We start from the raw sequence: 18,173 nt of genomic DNA, 5'->3' as shown, positions 1-18,173 counted from the left end.
TAATAATGTGGGACAGCCTTCTTAAGTAGTCTTGCCTTTCATTGGACACACCTGCCAAGCTAATTAGCACAGGTGTCTGCAATTGCTTACAGTGGTATAAAGAGCCCTGACACACATCACCATCAATGAGTTTAACTGACAAACAAAAAAATTCTTACCTTATCACTCCTAAACACTTTTTGCATAATAATTTGGAACACAGTGTACATGTGCTTTTCCACAAAACACCAGTGGTTCACGTAGTGAATCTTACAGTTCTAACTTGCCAACCTTGGTCTGTATGGAGTTGTTCAATAAAGGGCCCAAAATTAAGATAACATAGACGGGAGAGGTCTCTATGAATAGGAATTCCTAAGTATTTGATACCCTGTGAGGGCCAGGCAAAGGGAAAGTTGGACTGGATTTAATCCTGTATGGATTTGGGGAGGGAGACATCGAGGGCCTCAGACTTCGCTGCATTGATTTTAAAATTTGACCATGTAACAAAGTGATCTATTTCAGCCATAACAGCAGGGATGGATATATGTGATTGAGTGATATATACTAGGACATCATCAGCAAATGCAGAGCACTTGTACTCGGTGCCTCCCACCTCAATCCACCTAATATTGGGTTTATGGCGAATTGATGAGAGTAGGTGCTCCGTCACTAGGATGTATAAGAGAGGGGACAGAGGACATCCCTGCCTTGTCCCATTGGTGATTATGAAAGGTGATGAAAATGTTCCATTCATCTTCAGCCTAGGTGACGTATTGCGATACAGGGCCGTAATTTTTCCCTATAAAAGGGTCCCATAGACCCCTACCCCAAGACTAATATATGGCGTGCCAGGAGACTCTATGGAATGCTTTCTCAGCATCCAACGAGAGTATCTAATTGCAAATTTTTAACTGCATCTAGCCCAGGAAATACTTTGTGCCTTGTAGCAGTGTCTGCTAGTCAGCGGATTATCCCAGCTGTTAAGCAATCTACACCACCTGTAGTTTGGACACTTAATTTTTTCAAAGGAAATGCTTCGGGCCCCCAGGACACTCAGTAAAGAGCATCGGGGAGGCACCCCAAGGCACAGAGGCAGGGACTGGCGGTAGGATGCCTTGCGGTGGACCGCCAAGCTCGATCCTTATAAAAGCTTTATAACTGCAGCAGCTTTAGTGGACGCTACTGGAGCTGGAATTACGCAGCTGCTGGCATGAGACTTGCCATCCAATAGATCCTTGTAAAAGAATTTAAAGTGTACTCATTCAAATTAGAGAGACAATTTAAATTAAAAAGATTAGACCTGCCTCCACCACAGGGGGGCTCGCTCGACCCACCAGCGGACAGGCACCAGTATTGGGAGAGGGGGGCTGGCCATCAGGGTCCACCGCCTCTCTGGCACAAACCCGGCGACACGGAGGTCGCACGGGCAGGAACGGATTTGCCGTGTCGGCTTCTCACTTTTTTGGTTTTAGAAGGGAATGACATGCCTATATCTGTGTCTACCCCTCCTTTTACTCCTCCACCTCTTTTCTTTTCGCATGACTATATGTACTTGTCACTTTTCCATGTGTTAGTTGTGTCTTCTGAGCAGTTTGTCAGCTTTTGGACACCCTTGAAGGTGTTTTCTATGTGTTTCTATGTGTTTTTGTTTGCCTGCCATTGGTTTTAACGGTGTTCGAAGGTGTTCGACGAACAGTTCGGCGAACACACTGGTGTTCGACGAACCGAACCGAATTCGAACACTACGGGGGTGGCTCAACACTAATATTAGTATTCACACTACAATTAATATCTTCAGGTGCAGGTATATGACTGTCCCTGTCACACCCTTACATAGTCTCCACGTAGAATCATTATTGAGTTGACATCTTCGAAGGCTAGAGAGTGATATATACACATGTGTACATATACTGTATATATATATATATATATATATATATACATATGTGTATATATACAATACAGACACACAAAAGTTTGGACACACCTTCTCATTTAAAGATTTTTCTGTATTTTCATGACTATGAAAATTGTACATTCACACTGAAGGCATCAAAACTATGAATTAACACATGTGGAATTATATACTTAACAAAAAAGTGTGAAACAACTGAAAATATGTCTTATATTCTAGGTTCTTCAAAGTAGCCACCTTTTGCTTTGATGACTGCTTTGCACACTCTTGGCATTCTCTTGATGAGCTTCAAGAGGTAGTCACCGGAAATGGTTTTCACTTCACAGGTGTGCCCTGTCAGGTTTAATAAGTGGGATTTCTTGCCTTATAAATGGGGTTGGAACCATCAGTTGTGTTGTGCAGAAGTCAGGTGGATACACAGCTGATAGTCCTACTGAATAGACTGTTAGAATTCGGCAAACTTTGATAGTGTCCCCAAGTGCAGTTGCAAAAACCATCAAGCGCTACAAAGAAACTGGCTCACAAGAGGACCGCCCCAGGAAAGGAACACCAAGAGTCACCTCTGCTTCTGAGGATAAGTTTATCCGAGTCACCAGCCTCAGAAATCGCAGGTTAACAGCAGCTCAGATTAGAGACGAGGTCAATGCCACACAGAGTTCTAGCAGCAGACACATCTCTACAACAACTGTTAAGAGGAGACTTTGTTCAGCAGGCCTTCATGGTGAAATAGCTGCTAGGAAACCACTGCTAAGGACAGGCAACAAGCAGAAGAGACTTGTTTGGGCTAAAGTACACAAGGAATGGACATTAGACCAGTGGAAATCTGTGCTTTGGTCTGATGAGTCCAAATTTGAGATCTTTGGTTCCAACCACCGTGTCTTTGTGCGACGCAGAAAAGGTGAACGCATGGACTCTACATGCCTGGTTCCCACCGTGAAGCATGGAGGAGGAGGTGTGATGGTGTGGGGGTGCTTTGCTGGTGACACTGTTGGGGATTTATTCAAAATTGAAGGCATACTGAACCAGCATGGCTACCACAGCATCTTGCAGCGGCATGCTATTCCATCCGGTTTGCGTTTAGTTGGATCATCATTTATTTTTCAACAGGACAATGACCCCAAACACAACTCCAGGCCGTGTAAGGGCTATTTGACCAAGAGCGAGAGTGATGGGGTGCTCCAAATCTAAGCCTCCATTGGTTAATAAATTTGATTTCCATTGATGATTGTTGTGTGATTTTGTTGTCAGCACATTCAACTTTGTACAGAACAAAGTATTCAATGAGAATATTTAATTCATTCAGATCTAGGATGTGTTATTTGAGTGTTCCCTTTATTTTTTTGAGCTGTGTATATATGTATGTGTGTGTTCCTAAGACTGTTACTTTTTTAACTAACATGTTTTCATTTTTTTCTGTTTTGCCAATCTTTTATTCTTTAAATGTTCCTGGAAATGGCAAATTCTTCAATTCATTGTATATAGAACTAGACAAAACACAAATAAAAATCTAAATATGAATAAAGAGTCTAAAACCAAACCAAAAGACCTCAAATCTGTTGTAGGGTACAACAGCTGTACCACATGTAATCACTGAGCATATACAGCAGGTGAAATAAATATTGAATACATCACTAATTTTTGTAAATTTTAGGGCCTTTAAAGATGATCTCAAATCAATTTAACAGATGAGGACCCTGAACTGATGAAGCTACACTGAAATGTGTGGAGTTGCTTCTCCAGTTCAGGACCCTCGTCTATGAGACTTAATTGAGATCAACAGATTTAACGGGAGTTAGTCACTCTGGAGGCCCTAAAATGTAAAAATACTATATCGACAGCCCATTGAATTCATTTGGCTGTCAGTGTCAATGTAATTTTTCACATCTCCTGTGGTTGTGATGCAGAAGAATTAAACACTTGCTGCTGGATACCCAACAGATCACAGCTGATCACTGGGGTACTAGCAGCAGGACAAACATTGAGCAACCAAGTCCCTTCTAACACTTAAGATTGTCCAGATCAGGCAAGTCCTTTCAACTGTTTTACTTACTTTTTTTTTATTTTGGAAAAGATCATATTTTTGTATAATTGCTTAAAATGCTCTAATTCTATGACCCATCCAACAAATAAATTCATCATCCTACTGTATCCTGCATCCCACTGAAGAAACTAAGCAGAAATCTAAAATAAAATATACTTTTTCATTGAGATCTTTTACAGAGTTTGTCCCATGCTCAGTCTTCAGGAGCGCACTGCTCCCTTGCTTACTGCTTGCTAGGGGTTAGTGTGGTCCTGATGATTGACAGTTCAGATTTGGTCAACTTCAGAGCAACACTTGCAAGCTTTATATTAAAAATTTGCAAGCCCTGCGCTCCTTGCATAGGAGACCTAGAACACTGGCAGCTGCTGATAGACTGCAGAAGGTGCCAGTAATCCTGGCACTAAGCTGTAAACTACAACATTTAGAGGATTTTTTGTAGGAGGTAAGTTGCAAATTTACGTATTCTTACAAGTATTTTGCAATTTTACCAATTTAATAAGATGAGGCAACCCCTTTAAGTTTGCCATGCCATACAGTAAAAGAAAGGTAAGTTTTATATACTTGTCAAAGTTGCAGCACGAACGGGGACAGAGCTGGAAATAATTGCAATATTGTGAGTTGAAATAACTTCAGAATTCAGTGTTTCTGACGATGACCTCCAGATTCAGCGAGAACTCGCTGCCGTTTTATTTCCTTTGTTTGAAAAACTCTTGGGAGGAAATTTTTTCCCACTTCCGTGGCTTCCATTTCACAAGGGTAAGCTTCCATTTAGTGGTGATATAGTATCTCTAGGAACAAAAAGTATTAGAGTATAGGTGTTGTTTTATTAAACCTGACATTTGCTAGTCATTACTTTTTTTCTATGGTTCTGGGGAATGCATGAAGTAGCATATAAAATATTTAGTCAGAGCAGGTAATATTGATCTGTTTATCAGGTGCCGTCCATCACTGTATGACTTTCACCGAATAAAACAGCAGGATCTGATGTTCTTATATGAAGGTTGTAATCAAAATATGGAAATATAAAGAAAGAACGTCAAAAATTCATTGCCTCTGCTCGAAAATCAATCTGGTTCCTATCCTTGTACTCTGAAAAGACGTTTATGTGATTATTTTCTAACTTTAAATGAAAGACAACCACATTTTGATAATATTTGAATGAGAGCAGGAAAATGTTATACAAAGGAGTAGAAACTTCCCAACTAGCAGGCCAATCCTAAGAAAGAAGGTAAATGTTTTGTTATGGACACTAGTGAAGAGCGCAAATGCCCTTTACTTGAGTTTGCCTAGGGTGCTCCGGTATGCACTGAGCATCACGGGTGCTCAAATTACATGTTCGAGTCCCCATGGCCACAAGTTCCGCGACTGTTAGACAGTCACAAAACTAGACCTGTTGTGGGACAAATTGATTATTTTCTTCACGTCAGAGAGTTGAGGATGAGGTTGCTTTATTATTTTATTTTTATTGCAGGTGACATGGGCTTCAAAGGAATGGGCGTAACGGTAAGTATAAGGCTTTTGGTTAAATTTAAATTTATTAAAGGACTCTATGTGTTTTATTTCCCATCCTATGCAAAACCGGTCGCCCTGACGCCCACCCCGCTGCTCCCTCTCTCTGGAGCACTGTGGAATGCACGCTCTGTCTGCAACAAGCTCCATTTTGTCCACGACCTCTTTACCTCTCTCCATATTTCCTTCCTGGCCATCACAGAGACATGGCTATTACCCTCTGACACTGCCTCCCCTGCTGCACTGTGTTATGGTGGCCTTCACTTCACCCACACTCCTCGCCCTGGAAACAGACATGGTGGAGGAGTGGGTCTTCTCCTCTCTAACAATTGCACCTTTAGCCCTACTCCTCCTCTTCCCTCCCTTATTCTCCCTTCTTTTGAAGTCCACTCTGTCCGCATTTACTCTCCCTCCAACCTCCAAGTGGCTGTCATATACCGACCCTCGGGCCCGATCACTGCCTTTATAGACCAATTCTCCACCTGGCTTCTTTACTTTCTCTCTGCTGACATTCCCACAATCATCATGGGCGATTTCAACATCCCCACTGACACTCGCCAGTCAGCAGCATCAAAACTCCTGTCGCTTACTTCATCCTTTGGACTTACCCAGTGGTCCTCCTCAGCCACCCTCACAGACGGACACACACTAGACCTCATCTTCACCCGACTCTGCTCCCTTTCTAACCTCAAAACCTCCCCCCTACCCCTATCTGACCACCATCTACTTACCTTCTCATCCCTGTCCTCCTCACCTGTCACCCATGTCCGGCAGCTAGCACACCCCACAGAAACCTTGCACATCTAGACACTCACACACTCTCTGACTCTGTTCTACCACTGACATCCATATCCTCACTCCATGACACAGACAGCACCACTGCTTTCTACAATGCCACTCTCGCATCAGCTATTGACTCGGTCGCCCCTCTTATGCATGGCAGAGCGCGACGAGCCAACAGGCAACCCTGGCACAACAACCTCACTAAACAGCTTCGACAAGTGTCCAGGGTTGCGGAGCAGCGTTGGAAGAAAACTCATACTCAAGAAGACTTCACTGCATTCAAACAAGCAACGCTCGCATTCAAATCAGCACTCACCTCTGCTAAACAAGCCTACTTCACAACCCTCATATCCTCCCTATCCTACAACCCCAAACAGCTATTCAACACTTTTAACTCTTTCCTCCGCCCTCCACCATCCCCTCTGACCTCCCTCATCTCTGCCGAGGAGTTTACCACACACTTCAAAAACAAGATTGACCAAACACGGCAAGTCTTTACTGTCCGACCACCACAACCCCTTTGTTTTCCACACCATTTCCTTAACCCCATAACCTCCCTTCCCAACATCACGGAAAGAGACCTTACTCAACTCCTCTCCAAATCGCACCTCACCACATGTGCACTCGACCCCATCCCATCCCACCTCCTCCCCAACCTCACCCCCACACTCGTCCCATCCCTAACCCATCTCTTCAACCTATCACTATCCTCTGGTACCTTCCCTGCTGCCTTCAAACATGCCACAATCACGCCCATCCTCAAAAAGCCATCCCTCGACCCATCCGCCCTGTCCAGCTATCGCCCCATATCGCTGCTCCCATTTGCCTCCAAACTCCTTGAGCAACACGTTCACGCTGAACTTTCCACCCACTTTTCATCTAACTCTCTCTTCGACAACCAACAATCTGGCTTCTGCCCCCACCATTCCACCGAAACTGCCCTTACCAAAATCACCAATGACCTGCTCACAGCCAAAGCTAACAGACAATTCTCTGTACTCCTTCTTCTTGACCTGTCCTCTGCTTTCGATACAGTTGACCACTGCCTCCTACTAAAGATCCTCTCTTCCTTTGGCGTCAAAGACCTTGCCCTATCCTGGATCTCCTCATACTTTTCTAACTGCACATTTAGCGTCTCCCACTCCCACGCTACCTCCACACCCCGCCCCCTCTCTGTTGGAGTCCCTCAAGGCTCTGTCCTAGGACCCCTACTCTTCTCAATCTATACCCTTGGCCTGGGACAGCTCATAAAATCCTATGGTTTCCAGTACCATCTGTACGCTGATGACACCCAGATCTATCTCTCTGGCCCAGACGTCACCTCTCTGCTGTCCAGAATCCCAGCATGTCTATCAGCCATATCCTCCTTCTTCTCCTCCCACTACCTCAAGCTCAATGTGGACAAAACTGAGCTCATTATCTTTCCACCATCTCGCATATCTTTCCCACCTGATCATTCTATCACAATAAATGACATCACTCTTTCCGCTGTACCGACAATCCTCTGCCTCGGAGTAACCCTTGACTCTGTCCTGTCTTTCAAACCCCACATCCAAGCTCTCGCCACCTCCTGTCGCCTCCAGCTCAAAAATATTTCCAGAATCCGTCCTTTCCTCAACCCTAACTCTACTAAACTGCTTGTGCATGCCCTCATCATCTCCCGCCTTGACTATTGCAACATCCTCCTCTGTGGCCTACCTGCTAACACTCTCGCACCCCTCCAGTCCATCCTCAACTCTGCTGCATGACTTGTTCATCTCTCGCCTCGCTACTCCTCTGCTAAGCCCCTTTGCAAATCGCTTCACTGGCTCCCATTCCCCCAGCGTATCCAGTTCAAACTACTAACACTGACCTACAAAGCCATCCATAACCTCTCTCCCCCGTACATCTCTGAACTAATCTCCCGATTGGGGGAGATTGGTATGTAACCCCTTCTTATGTACAGCACCATGGAATCAATGGCGCTATATAAATAAATAATAATAATAATAATAAAATTATTTCAAGTAAATTATTCTATTCTGGGTATTTGTGTTTTATTTCACTATTTGACTATGGGATTGTGGGTCTAATAAACACCTCTCCATTACTAACCCCTGGGCTAGATGTCAGCTGGCAATATAAAGCGGACATCAACCCCAACCCTATTACATCGCTTGCCACCACACCACGGCAAGTGGGAAGAGCGGAGGCTAAGCGCCAGAATTGGTGCATCTTGTGGATGCGCCTTTTCTGGAGCGGCTGAGAGCTGATGTTTGTAGTCTGGGAGGGGGACAATATTCATGGCACCTTCCTAGGCTATTAATATCAGCCCACAGCTATCTGCTTAGCCTTTGCTAGTTGTTAAAATAGGGGGACCCCACATCAATTTTTTGGGGGGGTCCTCCATTTTAATAACCAGTTAAGGCTAAGTATACAGCTGAAAGCTGATATTAAGAGCCTAGTAACCTCCATGGGCAATACTCCCTTCCCAGGATACAAATATCAGCCCACAGCTGCTGGTTATTAAAATTTAGGGTGACCCCACGCCATTTTTTTCCAAAATTCTTTAATTTATTAATAAATGACATGTACAGTAAGCTACACAAGCAAAGCACTGAATATATATCTCACTCACATGTTTCAATCTATGTATACATATTTCTGTATTTATGTATGTATCTATCTATCTGTATATCTATCATATGTATATATATTTATATATATATATATATATATATATATATATATATATATATATACAGTACAGACCAAAAGTTTGGACACACCTTCTCATTTAAAGATTTTTCTGTATTTTCATGACTTTGAAAATTGTACATTCACACTGAAGGCATCAAAACTATGAATTAACACATGTGGAATTATATACTTAAAAAAGTGTGAAACAACTGAAAATATGTCTTATAATCTAGGTTCTTCAAAGTAGCCACCTTTTGCTTTGATGACTGCTTTGCACACTCTTGGCATTCTCTTGATGAGCTTCAAGAGGTAGTCACCGGAAATGGTCTACCAACAATCTTGAAGGAGTTCCCAGAGATGCTTAGCACTTGTTGGCCCTTTTGCCTTCACTCTGCGGTCCAGCTCACCCCAAACCATCTCGATTGGGTTCAGGTCTGGTGACTGTGGAAGCCAGGTCATCTGGCGTAGCACCCCATCACTCTCCTTCTTGGTCAAATAGCCCTTTCACAGCCTGGAGGTGTGTTTGGGGTCATTGTCCTGTTGAAAAATAAATGATGGTCCAACTAAACGCAAACCGGATGGAATAGCATGCCGCTGCAAGATGCTGTGGTAGCCATGCTGGTTCAGTATGCCTTCAATTTTGAATAAATCCCCAACAGTGTCACCAGCAAAGCACCCCCACACCATCACACCTCCTCCTCCATGCTTCACGGTGGGAACCAGGCATGTAGAGTCCATCCGTTCACCTTTTCTGCGTCGCACAAAGACACCGTGGTTGGAACCAAAGGTCTCAAATTTGGACTCATCAGACCAAAGCACAGATTTCCACTGGTCTAATGTCCATTCCTTGTGTTCTTTAGCCCAAACAAGTCTCTTCTGTTTGTTGCCTGTCCTTAGCAGTGGTTTCCTAGCAGCTATTTTACCAAGAAGGCCTGCTGCACAGAGTCTCCTCTTAACAGTTGTTGTAGAGATGTGTCTGCTGCTAGAACTCTGTGTGGCATTGACCTGGTCTCTAATCTGAGCTGCTGTTAACCTGCTATTTCTGAGGCTGGTGACTCGGGTAAACTTATCCTCAGAAGCAGAGGTGACTCTTGGTCTTCCTTTCCTGGGGCGGTCCTCATGTGAGCCAGTTTCTTTGTAGCACTTGATGGTTTTTGCAACTGCACTTGGGGACACTTTCAAAGTTTGCCCAATTTTTCGGACTGACTAACCTTCATTTCTTAAAGTAATGATGGGCACTCGTTTTTCTTTACTTAGCTGCTTTTTTCTTGCCATAATACAAATTCTAACAGTCTATTCAGTAGGACTATCAGCTGTGTATCCACCAGACTTCTGCACAACACAACTGATGGTCCCAACCCCATTTATAAGGCAAGAAATCCCACTTATTAAACCTGACAGGGCACACCTGTGAAGTGAAAACCATTTCCGTTGACTACCTCTTGAAGCTCATCAAGAGAATGCCAAGAGTGTGCAAAGCAGTCATCAAAGCAAAAGGTGGCTACTTTGGCTACTTTGAAGAACCTAAAATATAAGACATATTTTCAGTTGTTTCACGCTTTTTTGTTAAGTATATAATTCCACATGTGTTAATTCATAGTTTTGATGCCTTCAGTGTGAATGTACAATTTTATATATAAAAATATATATATATTTCCTTGGAAAACCATGAGTAAAATACATATAGAATTCCTCTATGTAAAAGCCTCAATCGGATCGCATACGCATGACAATTGGATGTAAATCGGATGCTAGGTGTGAAAAATCGCATTGTTCTCGCATAAAAATCGCATGACACTCGTCCATTTTCTCGGTCCAGATATCGGAACTTTCGGGAAAGAAAATGTGCATCAGGAGATGACCTGGAGTCTAAACAGGGAAGACATCATGGAAGAACAGAAAAAAGAGAGGAAAGTGGAAAAAGATTGATGGGTTATATTGTATTACAGGGGATGTGAAACCAGAAATTGACTTATTGTTGAAATAATGTGTTTAACTGCTTCAGGACCACCGATTGACTTTTAAAGTCATTGCATTGTAGCGCAGCTACACGCGATCCTGTAGCTATGGGAGCTGGGATCCAGCAGTCAGAGGCAGCCGGAGTCTCTATAGGGAAGGCAGAGATGGTTTATTACTGTTTGTGCCTTCTCGATCATTTTATACATAGTGCACTTTGAAAGTGCATTGAGCTATAGGTTGAATTGCTGCTAAAAGGGAAAAAAAAAACAACTCTTTAAATCTTCTTCCTTAGTGAGTGTGACCGGAGTGTAAGTGCAAACGGAAGTAAGTGTGTGACTTGTTTTTCAGTGAAAATACCTGTGTGAATTGCTATGAGTTGTTGAATTGTGAACTGCTGAGTGCTTTTCTACCTTTTTAATTTTATTGGGCTTTTTAAAACCTATTTTCTCTCTACAGTTTTACAGTCTCTTATTTTACTACCTGTGTATTTAAGGGTTAACTACGTTGCACTTAAATCCTGAGGTGGAGCTATACTCACATCGGGTTAATTAAGGGTGAGGGGTTATAATTAAGGGTTTATAAGGGGCAGCTGGTTGGGGCATCCAGTCCTTTGGAAGTGCATTGAGCTGTAGGTTGAATTGCTGCTAAAAGGGAAAAAAAAAAACTCTTTCAATTTTCTTCCTTAGTGAGTGTGAACGAACTGAGTGTGACCAGAGTGTAAGTGCAAACGGAAGAAAGTGAGTGACTTGTTTTTCAGTGACTTGGAATCAGGGAGTTTGGAAGGGAGGAATTTGGACTGAATTGCTGTCTGTATTTTATTAATTCTTTACATTTATTTTTACTTAACATTTCTGTCTAGTGCAATCCCCATTAGGAAATGAGCTCCATTATTGACAATGCTATCCAGTGTACATCTTGCCACATGTATGCAATCCTTGAACAGCCGGTCATGGGTGCATACTGCTGTGCGAGATGTGTGCACGTTGTGCTTTTGGAAGCCCAGGTACTGGATCTAAATGAGCAGCTGGCAACACTGAGATCCATTGACAATATGGAAAGGAGTCTGCTGCTCACTGAGCAGCTGCTCACTGGGGTAGATGTGGGGGAAGGTGATAGGGTGGTAGTAGGGAGCTGCAGGACACTGAGGCAGCTAGCTGGGTGACAGTTAGAAGGGGGGTAGAGGGAAGAGTGCCAGGGAGGCTAGTCCTGATCTGGCACACCCCAATAACTTTGCAAAGTTGGCAGATGAGGGGGGTGTCGGTAGAGGGGTAGCACTGCTGCAGCAAGACATGTCCTCTGAAAGCCGGAGGAGTGTCAGCTCCAGTAAGGGGGAAAATAGGAGAGCAGGGCAGGCCAGGCAGGTGCTGGTAGTGGGGGACTCAATTATTAGGGGAACAGATAGGGCAATCTGTCACAAAGACAGGGATCGTCGAACATTGTGCTGCCTACCTGGCGCTCGAGTCCGGCACATCGCTGATCGGGTTGACAGATTACTGGAAGGGGCTGGTGAGGACCCAGCAGTAGAGATGAGCGTTGTTCTACTCGAACTGTTCGCCAATCTCAAATTCGAGCTGTTTTGGGCGGTGTTCGAGCCGTTCGGCGAACACGAACAATTTGAGAAAAATTCGGCTGTTCGAGGTTATGTTCGATAACTGTTCGTGCACCAAAATCATAACTGGATTTTTTCTCAGTAATGATGAAAATTAATGTTAATACGCAGTTTGAGTGTACAGCGGGGTGGGGGGAGGGGCAGGGGATGGATCTCTACAGGAACAATGAAGATCTCCATTTTTTTTTTCTCTTTCCCGCATTTACAGTGGGGAGGTGCAATCTGTCAGCCTATCAGCAGCGCACACACGGAGCGAAGTGCTTTTTTTCACACAAGCAAGGGCATGTGTCATTGGCAGTGTATGTCACATGTCCTTGCCCTATAAGACCAAGCCATTTTCCCCGTCGCCACCATTTTCTCACTGCTGCAGCTGCGTGTTAGACGGCACCGCTGTTGCTGTGTGCGCTATACCTTGTTAATTTCAAGCCAATTTTCGCACAAATCTACAGATAGCTTGGGAGTAGGGAATAGTTGTGATTGCAGTCCTTTTAAGGACTAGGTTACAGCATTTCCTACGACTTTTATCAGGGAGGTCTGTGCTCTTAAATAAATAGATTGTGGGAGTAAAGACTAATTGTAATTGGAGTCCTTTTCAGGACTAGGTTACATCAGTTCCTATCAGTTTTTGCCAGGCAGGTCTGTGCCAGTGCTGTGCAAGTTTTTTTCACAGCATTTGGCTGAATCTAGCAAAGCTAATCCTTTTTGGCCTATTGCAGAGTGTGTTAGTCAGTGGAGTAGCCTATCTGTGTTGCAAGATATACCACCTGTGTATAGAATACCAATTTTTTTACTGCACCTAGTGAAGTAAAATCTTTTGGACATAGCATCATTCTATTAGTCCATCTATACTGACCTCCATCAGGTTGCAAATTGAATATAATTTTTTTCTGCATCTAGCTCTGAAAAAATATTGGGCTTCTAGCTGTGTGTGGGACTTGTTGTATTAGTCCATCTATACTGACCTCCATCAGGTTGCAAACTGAATATATTTTTTTCTGCATCTACCTCTGAAAAAATATTGGGCTTCTAGCTGTGTGTGGGACTTGTTCTATTAATCCATCTATACAGACCTCCATCAGGTTGCAAACTGAATATATTTTTTTCTGCATCTACCTCTGAAAAAATATTGGGCTTCTAGCTGTGTGTGGGACTTGTTGTATTAGTCCATATATACTGACCTCCATCAGGTTGCAAACTGAATATATTTTTTTCTGCATCTACCTCTGAAAAAATATTGGGCTTCTAGCTGTGTGTGGGACTTGTTCTATTAATCCATCTATACAGACCTCCATCAGGTTGCAAACTGAATATATTTTTTTCTGCATCTACCTCTGAAAAAATATGTGGCCTTCTAGCAGTGTGTGGGACTTTCTCTATTAGTCCATCTATACTGACCTCCATCAGGCTGCAAACTGAATATAATTTTTTTCTGCATCTAGCTCTGAAAAAATATTTGGCCTTCTAGCAGTGTGTGGGACTTTCTCTATTAGTCCATCTATACTGACCTCCATCAGGTTGAAAATTAAAAATAATTTTTATCTGCATCTACAGTACCTCTGAAAAAATATTTGGGCTTCTAGCTGTGTGTGGGACTTGTTCTATTAGTCCATCTATACTGACCTCCATCAGGTTGCAAATTGAATATAATTTTTATCTGCACCTAGCTCTGAAAAAATATTTGGCCTTCTAGCAGTGTGTGGGACTTTCTCTATTAGTCCATCTATACTGACCTCCATCAGGTTGCAAATTTAATATAATTTTTATCTGCATCTAGTTCTGAAAAAATATTTGGCCTTCTAGCAGTGTGTGGGACTTTCTCTATAAGTCCATCTATACTGACCTCCATCAGGTTGCAAATTAAAAATAATTTTTATCTGCATCTACCTCTGAAAAAATATTTGGGCTTCTAGCTGTGTGTGGGACTTGTTCTATTACTCCGTCTATACTGACCTCCATCAGGTTGCAAACTGAATATATTTTTTTCTGCATCTACCTCTGAAAAAATATTGGGCTTCTAGCTGTGTGTGGGACTTGTGGTATTAGTCCATCTATACTGACCTCCATCAGGTTGCAAATTAAAAATAATTTTTATCTGCATCTACAGTACCTCTGAAAAAATATTTGGGCTTCTAGCTGTGTGTGGGACTTGTTCTATTAGTCCATCTATACTGACCTCCATCAGGTTGCAAATTGAATATAATTTTTATCTGCATCTAGCTCTGAAAAAATATTTGGCCTTCTAGCAGTGTGTGGGACTTTCTCTATTAGTCCATCTATACTGACCTCCATCAGGTTGCAAATTAAAAATAATTTTTATCTGCATCTAGCTCTGAAAAAATATTTGGCCTTCTAGCAGTGTGTGGGACTTTCTCTATTAGTTCATCTATACTGACCTCCATCAGGTTGCAAATTAAAAATAATTTTTATCTGCATCTACCTCTGAAAAAATATTTGGGCTTCTAGCTGTGTGTGAGACTTGTTCTATTAATCCATCTATACAGACCTCCATCAGGTTGCAAACTGAATATAATTTTTTTCTGCATCTAGCTCTGAAAAAATATTTGGCCTTCTAGCAGTGTGTGGGACTTGTTCTATTAGTCCACCTATACTGACCTCCATCAGGTTGCAAATTCAAAATAATTTTTTGTCTGCATCTAGCTCTGAAAAAATATTTGGCCTTCTAGCAGTGTGTGGGACTTTCTCTATTAGTCCATCTATACTGACCTCCATCAGGTTGCAAACTGAATATATTTTTTTTCTGCATCTACCTCTGAAAAAATATTGGGCTTGTAGCTGTGTGTGGGACTTGTTCTATTAATCCATCTATACAGACCTCCATCATTTTGCAAACTGAATAAAAAAATGTTCTGCATCTACCTCTGAAAAAATATTTGGGCTTCTAGCTGTGTGTGGGACTTGTTCTATTAGTCCATCTATACTGACCTCCATCAGGTTGCAAATTGAATATAATTTTTTTCTGCATCTAACCCAGCCAATAGTTTTGGCCTAATACCACAGTTTGGCCACTCAGCTCTGCTCGGTTCCCATCCATTGTTTTTTTGTGCAAACAACTCCAGAGTTGTGAATTAGTTAACCACCAAAATGAGTGGAAAAAGGCCTGCTGCTGGTGGAAAGGGGAATAGGCGTGTTGGGAAGGGGAAATAAGGTTGTGTCCGTGGGGTAGGTGTTAAAGCAACAGTAACATCTGCAGAAGAAAGACCATCTTCCAGCCAAACTAAAATGTCTACTTCTTTTAGCGGACAATGTGATAAGATCCCTTTCTTACGGCCACGCCAATCGCTACAAATTCCAGATGAGGCACAAAAACAGCAGGTGCTTCAACGGATATCAAGTGCTCCTTTAAGTGGGCTCTCCTCCACATCAACTTCAACATCACAAATACTCCAGTCCTCAAAGGTGTCACCCCAATCGCACTTGCTTCCTCACAGCTCCCAAATCTCCAGCTGCCCGTCTGAGTATGAGGTAGAACAGATGGTTGAGTCTGCAGAGCTGTTTACTCATACTATAGCCTGGGAATCAGAGGTCGACTCCAGCGCTTCTGTGAATCCAGACGAGGAAATGATCTGCACTGATGCCCAGAATCTTTATGAGTCGGATCCAGGACCAGACGCAGAAGGTTCTGACCATAATGTAGACCCTCATTCCCAAACTGTAACTCCTGTTGGTGGAGACAATGAGGAAGACGATGATAAGACTCAAATACCTGATTGGAGCGACAACTTTAGTTTTTTGTCAGGGCAGGAACAGGTTGGCTCTGAGGACGACGGGTGTGATAACGCACAGGGTGATGATGATGAGGTTGGAGATCCCACTTACTGTCAACCCACAGTCAGCCAAGAGATGAGGTCAGCAGAGGAGGTGGAGGAAGATGCTAGTGACGACGAGGTCAGGTTGCGCCTTCCTGGACAGAGACGTAGTACTGGAAGCACGTCAACAACTGCATCCTCAAACACAACTCTGCCTCTCACCACAAGTCGTGGTGGCTCTTCAGGTCGCATGGGTGCTAAGCCTTGCATAACCTGGGCATTTTTTCAGATCGATAAAGATGACCCAACTCGTGTTATCTGTAACATTTGTCAGCAAAAGCTAAGTAGAGGCCAAAAAATACATAGTTTGAGTACTTCATGCATGAACCGGCACATGGACATGAAGCATAAGTTGCAGTGGGAAGCTCAGTGTGCTACAATGCGGCCTAGCCGGCCGGGCCAACCACCGTCTGCCATATCTTGTGCATCCGCGGCCTCTTCATCCTCTGTGACTGGGGGGACAGCAGTCACACCTGTTTTGGGGCGCAGACCTGCCACCTCTTTACCCGCAACAGCCAGCGTGATTGGCAGGTCATCATTTTCTTTGGAGGTGGTAACACCAGCTGGTGTTGAGCGCTGTCCGACATCGATAGCACCACCTTTGGATCAAGGCAACCTAACATGTCCGCCTGCATCTTCCTCACAGACCGGCAGTTTGCCGGGGACACCCTTATCAACCCCGTCTAAGCACAATAGCCAGCCCTCGGTCCCTCAGATGTGGAAAAGTAAAAGACCATTTCCTCCTAGCCATGAGAAAGCTAAGAGGTTGAATTTCACCATCTGCAAGCTCTTGGCTACAGAAATGCTGCCTTTCCGCCTGGTGGACACAGAGGATTTTCGAGACCTTATGTCCGTCGCAGTGCCCCAGTACCAGATGCCCAGTCGGCACTACTTCTCAAAGAAAGGTGTGCCTGCGCTCCACCAGCATGTTGCAGACAACATCACCGCTTCTTTGAGAAACTCTGTGTGTGACAGGATGCATTTCACCACAGACACTTGGACGAGTAGGCATGGACAGGGGCGTTACATGTCGCTGACTGGGCACTGAGTAACTATGGTGACAGCAGGACAAGGGGCTGCTGTCCAAGTTTTGCTGTCCCCACGAGTTGTGCGTCAATCCTCTTTATGTCAAAGTTCCTCCACTGCTTCTGCCTCCTCAACCTCCTCTCGGTCTTCCACCTGCACCCAAAGCCTGTCTGGTCATGCCACAAGCTTTCTAACTGCGCAGAAGGGATCCTGCACACCTCCTTACTATGCTGGCAGTAGGGCTCAACGTCATCAGGCGGTTTTTACATTGAAATGTCTGGGAAATGTTAGTCACACAGCTGAGGAGTTGTGGTCAGCTCTGGAGAACCAATTTCATGAATGGTTGTCTCCACTGAACCTGAAACCAGGGAAGGCCGTGTGCGACAATGCTGCAAACCTGGGTGCGGCCCTTCGCCGGGGCAATGTCACACACGTGCCTTGTATGGCTCACGTGTTGAACCTGGTTGTCCAGCAATTTTTAGCCCACTATCCCAGACTAGATGGCCTTCTGCAGAGGGCACGGTCACTGTGTGCTCACTACCGCCGTTCGCATCCCGCAGCTCAGCGACTTACATCTCTACAGAAGTCGTTGGGCCTGCCACTTCACCGGCTAAAATGCGATGTGCCTACCCGGTGGAATTCAACTCTGCACATGTTGCAGCGACTGTGGCAGCACCGACAAGCCCTGGTGCAATACGTTCTGACTTATAGCCTGGGCCAACGAGATCCAGAGGTGGGGCAAATCACGCTGGAGGAGTGGTCTCAGATCAGGGACCTATGCACCCTTCTGCACAGTTTTGAAATGGCGACGAAGATGTTTAGTGCTGACGATGCCATTATCAGCAT

The sequence above is a fragment of the Phyllobates terribilis genome, unplaced genomic scaffold, assembly GCF_046119375.1.
Source record: "Phyllobates terribilis strain yellow unplaced genomic scaffold, ASM4611937v1 Scaffold_4__5_contigs__length_816908805, whole genome shotgun sequence".
NCBI classification, from domain to species: Eukaryota; Metazoa; Chordata; class Amphibia; order Anura; family Dendrobatidae; genus Phyllobates; species Phyllobates terribilis.
Note: the sequence above shows the minus strand (reverse complement) of the source record.